Here is a 12911-nt window from a genome sequence, read left to right as displayed (position 1 = left end):
ATAAAGGGGTTTGATATGCCTGCTTCCACCAAATATTGATTGAGGCCTGCGATATACCTGCTTCCAAAAAATGCTGATTAAGGGGTTTGATATATCTGATTCCACAAAATACGAACTGAGGGCTGCGATATACCTGCTTCCACAAAATACTGATTAAGGGGTTCGATATACCTGTTTCTACTAAATTATGATTGAGGCCTGCGATATACCTGCTTCCACAATATACCGATTAAGGGGTTCGATATACCTGTTGGTTTCCACCAAATACTGCTCTTCTCTAGGGACTTAGGCACAGGGTCATTTTGAAAATGTCAGGCAGAGAAAGAGGCAGGCTGTTCCGCAGGGGTGGTAGGACTCGGGCAGGTGCACCAGGCCGGAGCCTAAGTGGGAAGTTGGAGAAGGCACGTGCGATTACTTCAAACGGTGCACCAGAGTTGGTTGAGTGGCTCACTTAGCCTTCTGCTTCTGCACCCTCCTCATCCTCTGTATCTGCACCCTCCTCACTCTGCTGTGTGCACCACCAAATACACCACCACAACCACCACCACCATAGCCCCTCCACTCGAGTCAGAAGAATTATTTTCCCATCCACTCCCAGACGTTACCGATGCACAGCCATTCTTGACATCGGATAAAGAAGAGGAGGCAGCAACGAACGCCACCCAGCGGTCTGGTGAAAGTACCCAGATCAGCCAAAGGAGGGAGTTCCCCGCTGTTGCTGCCTACTCCGAGATCTCAAATGTCAGTGGTGGTGAGGGTGACGACGATGACAAGTCGATGGACGTCATGTGGTTGTCCACAAGAGAGGAAGAGGAGGGGAATTCAGAAGGAGAGACAGAGCAGCAGAGAGGGAGGAGAAGGAGGAGAAGCAAGCAGAACTTACATTGCATAGGAGGCAAAAATCACACTGCAAATGTATCTGGAGTGAGCCATCCACTATGCCCGGTCACTTCTGGCGCTCCCAGGACGCCGGCACATGGCTCCAGAGTGAGGGCTTTTTTTAACATGTCAGCTGCTCACAATAGTGTTGCCATCTGCTGCCTATGCTGTCAACGAATAAGTTGCGGTAAGCCCAACACTCACCTAGGGACGACCGCTTTAAAAAGGCACCTGGCCTCCCATCACCGAGCCCAGTGGGAGCAACGCCGTCAGAACCCACAAAGCCTCACTCCCGGCGTTCCACGTCCTGCCTCTTCTCCTTCTCCTCCCATTTGTCCTCCACTCCACCTTCCACCGTGCCGCCGTCGCGTTCATCTGGCAGAAGGCAGGCTTCCGTGGCCCAAATGTTCGAGCGTAAAAAGTTTATGACGCCGGATAACTCTCTTGCCCAACGGCTGAATGCTGGCTTGTCGGAACTGCTAGCCCACCAACTACTGCCATATAAACTGGTGAACTCAGGGGCCTTTAGAAAATTTGTGGCCATTGGCACACCGCAATGGAAGGTCCCCGGAAGGAAATATTTCTCCCAGAAGGGCATCCCAGAGCTATATGGCCACGTTCAGCGGCAAGTGAATATATCTCTGGCACACAGTGTTGGTGCCAAGATACATCTGACCACAGACATGTGGTGTAGCAAACACGGGCAGGGAAGGTACATAACTTTTACTGCCCACTGGGTGAGCCTTCTGACGGCTGTCAAGCATGTAACCCCGTGGCTCCCATGTGGATTTGGTGTTAACGCCATGGATTGCAAGCAGGCTTGCCTCTACTTCTCCTCCTACTCCATCATTTGTCTCATCCTCGACTGACTCCTCCTTTTCCACTGCTACCGCCTCTTCCGCTGCGCCCCCCAAGCTCCCCAGAACCTATTCGATGTCCCAAGTGAGACGTTGCCATGCTGTGCTGCGGCTGTTGTGCCTAGAATCCAAGAGCCACACCGATCCTGCACTGCTTTCAGCTCTGCGGTCACAGGCCGATCAGTGGCTAACCCCGCTCAATTTGACAGTTGATAAAGTGGTGTGCGACAACGGTGTCAATCTGCTGAGCATGCTAAAACAGGGCAAACTGACACATGTGCTGTGCATGGCACACACATCATGCAGCGATTTGTTGCCAAATACCCCGGGGCCCAGGACGTCTTGTGGCAGGCCAGGAAAATCTCTGGCCATTTTTTGCCCTCCTAAAGGTTATAGAGGGGTGTGGGGGTATAACACCCTGTAGCTGGTAATCCTGCAATAGTATATCCAAATATTTAGTTAACCACTAGAAGTGGTAATTGGAAAAAAGTGCTGGCTCAAAGAGAAACTAAATGGATTTTTCTCCTCAATACCATTACACCTTCAGGTTTGAGTGAGGGCAATAGCTTTGCCCCATTCATTTAGATCAGTCCCTCTTTTATTACTGGATGTGTTCTTCTTCTTTTTCTGTAGCCTTCCACATATTGGTGTGACATAGCATCTACGGTCCGGGTTCCGAACCAGCCGCTCACGTATGTTGATTTTAACAGTTTTTTTTATAGTAACATTGTTTTCTATTTTTTAACAGGTTATACACATATGGTATCTAGTACCTGCTGACTACGTATACGTTTCAGGTTATTTGGTTGGTGTACATATACCCGAATTTTGGAAGGGGATACAGGAGTAAGGACAAGAGATTATTGTTGGAGATACCCTCAGCTACTAAGGGAGTTCTCTTTGGACATCTATTTGGGGGACCATCTGTTGTTATTTTAACTTGTGATTTTTTAATTGGCACTCTTATATAGAATCATGAGATATACTGTATGTGCCTTCGAACCGTATGACGATTATGTGTTTTTACTTTATAATATATTTATCTTGGTCACTGCATGCCACTCTATTATCACTTTGCACTTGCACTTTACTTCACTTTTTTATTTTTATTTTTCACTTTTATTTTTGCGTTTTTACACCAGCACTTTATTTTTCATTTATTTATTATATGAAATGTTTAAAGGCTCTTCTAAGGTCATTATTATCTAATGTCTCTTATTGTATATAATTACTGTGTTTTATCAAATTCAGTATTTAGGGAAATATTTCTGTATTTATTATGCACTTAGCACTTTTATTGCGCTTTTTTAGCGCTATATGTGCATTTATTGTTTACGTCATTATAGCTATACTGTGATGTGGCTTTGCCGCTTAGTGTGTTCGATTACATTCAGGATAATATTATGTATTTATTATGCACTCAGCACTTTCATTGCGCTTATAAAGCACTATATTGTGTTATATTATTATAACTATATAGTCTTGTGGTTCTGTTGTCTGTTATAGATTTGTTATATCGCCAAAATCTTATCATGGATTATTCTGCCCCCTCTCTATTGCTAAATAGTTGTGCATAATATTAGATGTGGATGGTAGGGCTTTTGAGTTGCCGTGGTGAGATGGTGAGCTTATGGAATTGCCGGTTACCATGGTGAGATAGTAATCTGCATATTAGGAGGTGGCGTAGGATCACGTGATCGCGATTTTACTTGCGATCTCATTCTCTTTGCCTTGCGTGATGTATCCCTTTACCCGGCCTTAGCGGGTCATGTGATGGCTGACGTCATCCTCGCATTGTCTCGCGAGATGACGCGACCATCGTTGATTTGTCTAGTCTCTGTCAGGTCCCGCCCGGTGTACAACTATTGGTCCGTGCACAGCAAAAAGAGCAGGGTTTGATGGGGACTTTAAATTTTTCGGGGATCCCTGGTCGAACGGACGTTCAGCGCAGCAGGGGGGATCGTGACCGATAAGCGCACTCGCCTAGCTCACGACAGTGTGGACTACCTCACATTTCTAAAAATGAATGAGGCATGGATCTCAGAGGAATTCAACACCTGTGACGACCACGTGTAATTGAATTTCCTCATGCCAGCCCACACATATCTGCCACCACCCAAAACAAAGAATGGTCCTTGTCTTATGTATATACAGCGGCATAAAAGGCCTTTACTGTCAGGTGAATGCCTAATTTTTGGGGCCTGTACTCCAGTGGCCTGCAGTAGAATTTTTATCCAGTGACCGCCTAATGTACCTCCAGCCACATCATCACAAGTTCTTTTCTGTCAGGTGAATGCCTAATTTTTGGGGCCTGTACTGGCTGACAGTAAAATTTTTATCCAGTGACTTCCTAATGTACCTCCAGTCACATAATCACGAGTTCTTTTCTGTCAGGTGAGTGCCTAATTTTTGGGGCCTGTATTCCCGTGGCCTAAAATAAAAAATTTCTAGGCTCCAGTAGGGCACATTTTTGAGAGTTTCCCTTTAAGACCCATACAAATGGCCCCTGATTAAAATACATATTTTTTGTGGGAATTTTTGACAATGATCCCCCTCTGGCATGTCACTGTCCATGTTGTGGGACTATTTTTCAGGGTCGCCTGCCATTAAAGTCAATGGGGCACGCCGCGAACACGCGGTTCGCGAACATTTCGTTTGCGAACCGTCCCGGCCGATGTTCGTCCATCAATAGAGCTAACCCGTCTGGTGAACGCCGTAAAAAAAAAAAAAACGTGCCAAAAAATAAATTTTTTTGTCACATACATCACAAAAAGTGTAATACTAAACGATCAAAAAGTAGTATGTACCCCAAAATAGTACCAATCAACCCTAACTAAGACAATCGCCCAAAAAAATAAAAAAGATTTGGTTTTCTGAAAATGGAGACATAAAAACATGATTGTTTTTCTTTAAAAAATTGTGCGCTCTGCAGTGTTCCCATACAGCAGTTTACGACCACATATGGGTGTTTCTATAAACTGCAGAGTCAGAGTAATAAATATTGAGTTTTATTTGGCTGTTAATGCTTGGTGTGTTATAGGAAAAAAATGAATTAAAATGGAGAATCTGCCCAAAAAGTTAAATTTAAAAATGTAATCTCCTTTTTCCTTTAATTCTTGTGGAACGCCTAAAGGGTTAAAAAAAAGTTTGTAAAATCAGTTTTGAATAACTTGAGGGGTTTAGTTTCTACAATGGAGTCATTTATGAGTGTTTTCCACTTTGTAAGCCCCCACAAAGTGACTTTAGAATTGAAGTGGTCCTTATAAAAGTGGGTTTTAGAAATTTTCTTAAAAATTAAAAAATTTGCTTCTAAAATTCTAAGCCTTATAAGATCCTAAAAAATAAAATTACATTTACTGTTCCACCACATTGCTGAAATGCTGCCTCCTGCTAAGACATTTCAAATCAGCTGGTGGTGCTGGTTGTTGTGGCATCCTGACAAAGCTTTTCCACATTTCAGCCATGCTAACCCTCCCTTCTGAAGTACTGGCGGTGCCCCAGCTGCGTTGGCGACTTCTTCCTCCTCCTCTGCTTCGCCTTGTGCTTCCATTGAGCCCCGGTGTCAGGTGGGAATTAGCAGTGTGTCTACCAGCGTGCGCTTGTACTCACGCATCATCCGATCACGCTTCAGTGACGGAATTAAGGACAGCACGTTGTCCTTGTAGCAGGGATCCAGCAGGGTGGCCACCCAGTAAACAGCACTGGTTAGAATGTGAGCAACTTAGCAGTCGTTGTGCAGGCACTGCAGCATGTAGTTGCTTATATTTGCCAGGCTGCCCAGAGGCAACGACAAGCTGTCCTCTGTGGGAGGTGTGCAGCGTCCCACTACGTGTGTGTGGGCACTGCTTAAAAGAACTTTTTACTCGATTACAAGCACTAGGTTGTCATGTATATTTTTGCATTTGTGTATCTGCAAAATCCCTGTTAACAGGCCTATTAGGTGTAATTTATACATCCCACCACTAGATGGGGATAAAGTTCAGGTCCTATATATACCCTGGTCAGGCCTAGTGAGAGGGAGGAGATCAGATTAGAACAGATTAGTTCAGGTCAGTGGTTAGTGAAGATCAGTTCAGCTGAGACCACAGGTCAGTGTGAAGATTAGTGTGCATATTGACACTGAGAGAGTGAAAGGGTGCAGATCCAGCACTTCAGCTCTAAAGAAAAGTTTTAGTCCAGAAAGGGACAAGAGAAAAGGAAAGATTCAACTTCATCCAAAGGATAAAAGCCGGAAACCAGGCATAAAGGACCTTTGGGATATTTTAGGTGAAGGATACCACAGCCTCCGGCAACCTCACCAGAAATTCCACTGATGTTGAAGTAACCCACTGCTCCAAAACCACAAAACCTGACAAGCCTACAACAGTGGATTTGCAGAATTACATCTGTATCATCTAAAGACTGCATAATTGTACTGCTGCAACTGAAAGACCTCTAAAGTAAAAGTTGTGAGTTGCATCTAACCACTGTCTACCTCATTATTACTACCTATGGTTGTACCACCATTAACGGTACTGGCGTCACGACAAAAACCATCAAGGGACTCAGCCGCAACAAGCACCCTAAGCACCCCTAACATCAAGGGCACCTCAACCACCATCTTGGCTGATGCTTCCTACCACAGAGCGTGCCCCGGAGGATTTCGTGCTGTCCACCTCAACACTGTGCTGCCAGCCCAGGGAGGCTATTTGCTAACCGTTAGTAAACTGATGAACTGTGTGTTATATTATTTGGCCCCTCATTGGTCCACCGTGAACCTCACGTGTTCCCCCTGCGACTGGCTGGCTGCATAACCATTTTTTTGGCATCACGAACAGGATAATTAACCCTTGCGCCATATTTGAGAGACTGTCGCATGTGAATAAGCCCCTTTATTTGCTTAAGAGACTTTTGCTTATTGTGCGCTGTTTTGGGGTCCAGATTCTTGGGATTCTGGGAGCCCTATCCCGACGGATGTGTCTTCCTGCTCGGATCCCTACAATTAAGTAGGCCGTCTTATCCGTAATATGGAGCAGGAGCTGCTATTGTTTGAGAGGACTTCTCTTCCTGTTTTGTATTGAGCCCCTCTCTAAGTTCTTTTGCAAGGACTCCACCTACCTCAAGAATGTTGCACTACTGTTGTGTTTTACCATGTTTAACCCCTTTTTACCCCATTTACAGGTTATCAAGGGACTTTATTAATGCAACATTTAAAGTGAAGTACCCAAAAGAACTTTTCTGTGCTCTACTGTTCTACAACAAAATGTTTGCACTTTAAAATGTTTTTATACATGTTTTATACCCCATTTTAGGTATGGACTTTATCTTCTACACCCATGTCATGGACTTTTATTGCCCTTATGTAACATCATTCTCTTATAACCATTTTGGCCGTAACACATCTACCATAAAGAAAAAAATGTATGCGGTATATTTTATATATTTGCCTAGAATGTATTTTTGTGCATAACCCTTTATTTACAGAAGGTTATTGAAAAGTCATGATAATGCATTGCAATGTCTATATTCACACGTGCATATTTGGTGGAGTGTATTTGGTGTATTTCAGGACACGGCTTAGAGATCCACAGCTTCAGACCATACCAACGTCGAGGTCGACTAACATTTTACCATGAGGGTATGCAGCGTCCCACTACGTGTGTGTGGGCACTGCTTAAAAGCACTTTTTACTCTATTACAAGCACTAGGTTGTCATGTATAACTTTGCATTTGTGTATCTGCAAAATCCCTGTTAACAGGCCTATTAGGTGTAATTTATACATCTCACCACTAGATGGGGATAAAGTTCAGGTCCTATATATACCCTGGTCAGGCCTAGTGAGAGGGAGGAGATCAGATTAGAACAGATTAGTTCAGGTCAGTGGTTAGTGGAGATCAGTTCAGCTGAGACCACAGGTCAGTGTGAAGATCAGTGTGCATATTGACACTGGGAGAGTGAAAAGGTGCAGATCCAGCACTTCAGCTCTAAAGAAAAGCTTTAGTCCAGAAAGGGACAAGAGAAAAGGAAAGATTCAACTCCATCCAAAGGATAAAAGCCGTAAACCAGGCATAAAGGACCTTTGGGATATTTTAGGTGAAGGATACCACAGCCTCCGGCAACCTCACCAGAAGTTCCACTGATATTGAAGTAACCCACTGCTCCAAAACCACAAAACCTGACAAGCCTACAACAGTGGATTTGCAGAATTACCTCTGTATCATCTAAAGACTGCATAATTGTACTGCTGCAACTGAAAGACCTCTAAAGTAAAAGTTGTGAGTTGCATCTTACCACTGTCTACCTCATTATTACTACCTATGGTTGTACCACCATTAACGGTACTGGCGTCACGACAAAAACCATCAAGGCTCAGTGGCACCAACCACTCATCGGTCTGTTGTTCCATGCCCGGCCACAGCTCCTGCGCGGTGTGGGTTTTTTCACCCAAACAGATGAGTTTCAAAACAGCCTGCTGTCGTTTTTCCCTGTCTGTGTTGAAGTTGGTGGTGAAGGTGTTACGCTGACCAGATGAGGAGGCGGTAGAGGAGGAAGCAGAGTAGGAGGAGGAGGCAACAGGAGGCAAAGAGAAACGTCCTGCAATCCTCGGTAGCGGAAGGACATGTGCCAAACTGCTATCTGCCTCAGCCCCAGCCGCCACTGCATTTACCCAGTGTGCAGTTAGGGAGATATAACTTCCCTGCCCGTGCTTACCGGTCCACGTATCAGTGGTTATGTAGACCTTGCCACAGATGGCTTTGCGCAGAGCACACCTAATTTTGTCCGCCACTTGGTTGTGCAGGGCGGGGATGGCTTTCCTGGAAAAGTAGTGGCGGCTGGGAACCATGTACTGTGGGACAGCATTTCAAAGGCCAGGAATTTTGAAATGCTGGCATTCAGGGCAAGGGATCGCTGGTGGGTAGGGGAGTACTTCCTCTTTCTCTCCAGTGTTTGGGAGATGGACAGCTGAACCCTTCCATGGGACATTGTGTATATGCTTGGTGACGGACGTGGTGGTGTTGTCACAGCCAGACAGCTGAGAAGCGTTCACAGGAGCTTCTCAGATCCTCCTCCTTGAATTTCTTTGTTTTGGTTTAGTTTCTCATCTCGTTAGTCTATCTCAGCTGTCATGCAGTCAGACTGATCGCTACCCTTTAAGTTCCTCCCCATAATGCAGTAGTGTGCGGCTGATACAACTTCCTGGAGTGTGTGTGTATGCTGTTCCCAGTTCCCAGTTCCCAGTTCCCTGTTCCCAGTCGTCAGTCGTCATTCGTCTGCAAGATAAGTGCTGTTTATGTATTTATGATTTTGTCTTTTCTGGATCCAGGTGACCCTGACTCCCTCCGTGTCAGTGTAGGGAGCCGGTGGTCGTGTCCCTTCACTATTGTAGGGTCTTCAGGTAATAGATAGCCGAGGAACGTGGATATGCGGACATCCACCTTTGGGGTGTTCGCATAGGCTGAGCAGTGAGGGAGAGCGGCAGGTCTATTGCAGGGGTCTCCCTTTGTTCCTTAGTTGTGGATCCAGGGAGACATTGTTTATATGGTATTGTCTTGTTTCCTGTACACCATCCGTGACATTATCAGCCGCCAAAACCGTCTCAAGCATGGATCCGGTTTCACTTTTGGCTGAACGCTTTCAGGGTCTTTCTTTGGAGGTAGCTGATCTCCGTAAGACTTTTTCTCAGTTTCAAGTGACCGGTTCAGCTTGCGTTCATGGAGTTTGTGCTGAGCCTAAGATCTCGCTCCCGGATACGTTCTCCGGGGGTAGTGAGAATTTTGTGCGTTTTAGAGAGGCTTGCAAACTCCATTTTTCGCCTTCTTCCCCATTCTTCTGGTGATGAAGAACAGAGGGTGGGGATCATTATATCGCTGCTCAGGGGTAACGCTCAGTCCTGGCTGAGTCTAGACTACGTCTGTTATGCCAGGGTAAACAATCCGCAGAGATATACTGTTCAGAATTTCGGAGATGGGCAGCAGATACGGGTTGGAATGATGCTGCACTCCGAAGTCAATTTTGCCATGGTCTTTCAGAGGGATTGAAAGATGCATTTGCCTTTCATGAAAGACCTACCTCCTTGGATTCTGCTATGTCTCAGGCTGTTCGTATTGACAGGCGTCTTAGAGAGAGAGGAGAGATCTCTCCTTCCTGTCATACTCAGTCCCGGGACAGTGCAGCGGTCTCATTCTGTGCACAGGGGTCTCAGTCGCTGTCAGCCCCTTCTGAGCAGGAGTCCATGCAGCTGGGGTTGATTGCCTCTGACAATAGAAGATTCAGCCCGCAGGGGAGGGTTTGTTTTTGTTGTGGAGGTATAAATCATCTGGCAAATGTTTGTCCCTCTAGGAGATTCAGGCAGTTTTCTGGGAGTAATAAAGAGACAAAAAGGAAAAAATCTTTTAAAAATGTTCCGTCTGTTACTATTGGCAGGGTTGAGGCGGAAATTGAAGGTTTTCCATTTGCTTGTAGTTCCCGTTTTGTCCTGCCTGCTAGGGTGGCGCTAGAGAGCAAGAGCATTTTTTGTGAGATTTTTGTGGATAGTGGAGCAGCTGTCAACCTCATTGATAATCAATTTGCAATAACTCATGGTTTCCAGGTATGCACTTTGGGAAAGGATATTCCTTTTTTTGCTATTGATTCAGCTCCACTTTCTCAGAAATCATTAAAGGGCATAGTTCACAATATCCGTTTAATTGTGAGTGATGCTCATGTTGAGGATGTGTCATGTTTCGTCCTTAGCGGTTTGCCTACTCCTCTAGTGTTGTGGCTACCCTGGCTCACTAAACATAACCCCACCATTGATTGGCAAGCGAGGCAAATAAATGGTTGGAGTAACTTTTGCAGAGAGAATTGCCTCATAACATCTGTTTCTGAGGTTTCTACTAAGACTGTACCACCTTTCCTCTCTGAATTTTTGGATGTCTTCTCTGAGAGTGGAGTTCAGGGTTTGCCTCCGCACAGGGAGTATGATTGCCCTATTAATCTCATCCCAGGCGCCAAGCTGCCTAAATCTCGTTTATACAATCTCTCCCAACCTGAGAGGGTCGCTATGCGGGCTTATATCTCTGAGAGTCTGAGAAAAGGACACATACGACCCTCGAAGTCACCTGTTGCCGCTGGTTTTTTCTTTGTTAAGAAAAAAGATGGTTCTTTAAGACCTTGTCTGGATTTCAGGGAGCTGAACAGTATCACTATTCGTGATCCTTATCCGCTTCCTCTGATCCCGGACCTGTTTAACCAGGTTGTTGGGGCTAAAGTCTTTTCCAAATTAGACCTAAGAGGGGCATACAACCTGGTTAGGGTCAGAGAAGGAGACGAATGGAAGACGGCTTTCAATACCCCTGAGGGCCATTTTGAGAATGTGGTTATGCCTTTTGGTTTGATGAATGCCCCAGCCGTTTTTCAGAATTTCGTCAACAGCATTTTTTATCATTTAATGGGAAAATTTGTATTAGTGTATTTGGATGACATTTAGATTTTTTCTCCTGATTTCAAGACTCATAAGGAACACTTACGTCAGGTCTTGCTCATCCTGCGGGAGAATAAATTATACGCGAAACTGGAAAAATGTGTGTTTGCGGTTGCAGAAATCCAATTTCTGGGGTTTCTTGTCTCCGCTTCTGGTTTTCGCATGGACCCCGAGAAGGTCCGCGCTGTGCTTGAGTGGGAGCTTCCTGAGAATCAGAAGGCGCTGATGCGTTTTTTGGGCTTTGCCAATTATTACAGGAAATTTATTTGGAATTATTCCTCTGTTGTTAAACCACTCACTGATATGACCAGAAAGGGGGTAGATTTTTCTTCCTGGTCGGTAGAGGCGCGTAAGGCCTTTTCTAATATCAAGGAGAGTTTTGCTTCCGCTCCCATCCTAGTACAACCTGATATTTCGTTACCCTTCATAGTTGAGGTTGATGCTTCTGAGGTAGGGGTGGGTGCGGTCTTGTCTCAGGGTTCCTCTCCTGCCAAATGGCAACCGTGTGCCTTTTTCTCAAAGAAACTCTCCTCCGCAGAGAGAAATTATGATGTGGGAGATAGGGAATTGTTGGCCATCAAGTTGACTTTTGAGGAATGGCGCCATTGGCTAGAGGGAGCCAGACACCCTATTACCGTGTTTACTGACCATAAAAATCTGGCCTACTTGGAGTCAGCCAAGCGTCTGAACCCGAGACAGGCCAGATGGTCTTTGTTCTTTTCAAGGTTTAATTTTGTTGTTACGTTCCGCCCTGGGGTTAAGAATGTGAAGGCAGATGCCCTGTCACGTTGTTTTCCGGGAGGTGGGAATTTTGAAGACCCGGGTCCCATTTTGGCTGAAGGTGTGGTGGTCTCTGCTCTTTTTCCTGAATTGGAGGCAGAGGTGCAGGCAGCCCAGTCAGAAGCTCCTGATCTTTGTCCTCCTGGGAGGTTGTTTGTGCCTCTCGCTTTGAGACACAAGATTTTTAAAGAACACCATGACACGGTCCTTGCTGGGCACCCGGGGGCAAGAGCCACACTGGATCTCATCGCTCGGAGATTCTGGTGGCCTGCGCTTCGTAAGTCGGTTGAGGGTTTTGTGGCAGCTTGCGAGACTTGCGCTCGTGCCAAGGTCCCTCATTCACGGCCATCAGGTCCTCTCCTTCCTTTGCCCATTCCTTCCCGTCCTTGGACACATCTGTCCATGGACTTCATAACGGACTTGCCTCGTTCCTCGGGGAAGTCTGTGATTCTGGTGGTGGTGGACCGTTTTAGCAAAATGGTGCATTTTATCCCTTTTCCTGGTTTGCCCAATGCTAAGACGCTGGCGCAGGCATTTATTGACCACATTGTCAAATTGCATGGGATTCCTTCAGACATAGTCTCTGATAGGGGCACGCAGTTTGTTTCCAGATTCTGGAAGGCTTTCTGTTCTCGCTTGGGGGTTCGGTTGTCATTCTCTTCTGCTTTCCATCCGCAGTCGAATGGCCAGACAGAGCGCGTCAATCAGAATCTGGAGACATATCTGCGCTGTTTTGTGGCGGAGAATCAGGAGGATTGGTGTTCTTTTTTGTCCCTTGCTGAGTTTGCTTTAAATAACCGTCGTCAGGAGTCCTCTGATAAGTCACCATTTTTTGGTGCATATGGGTTCCATCCGCAGTTTGGGACTTTCTCGGGAGAGGGCTCTTCTGGTTTGCCTGATGAGGACAGATTCTCCTCGTCTTTGTCATCTATTTGGCAAAAGATTCAGGATA

The sequence above is a fragment of the Bufo bufo genome, chromosome 6 (genome assembly GCF_905171765.1).
Source record: "Bufo bufo chromosome 6, aBufBuf1.1, whole genome shotgun sequence".
Classification (NCBI taxonomy): domain Eukaryota; kingdom Metazoa; phylum Chordata; class Amphibia; order Anura; family Bufonidae; genus Bufo; species Bufo bufo.
The sequence above is the reverse complement of the archived record's forward strand: the minus strand, read 5'-3'. Positions refer to the sequence as shown.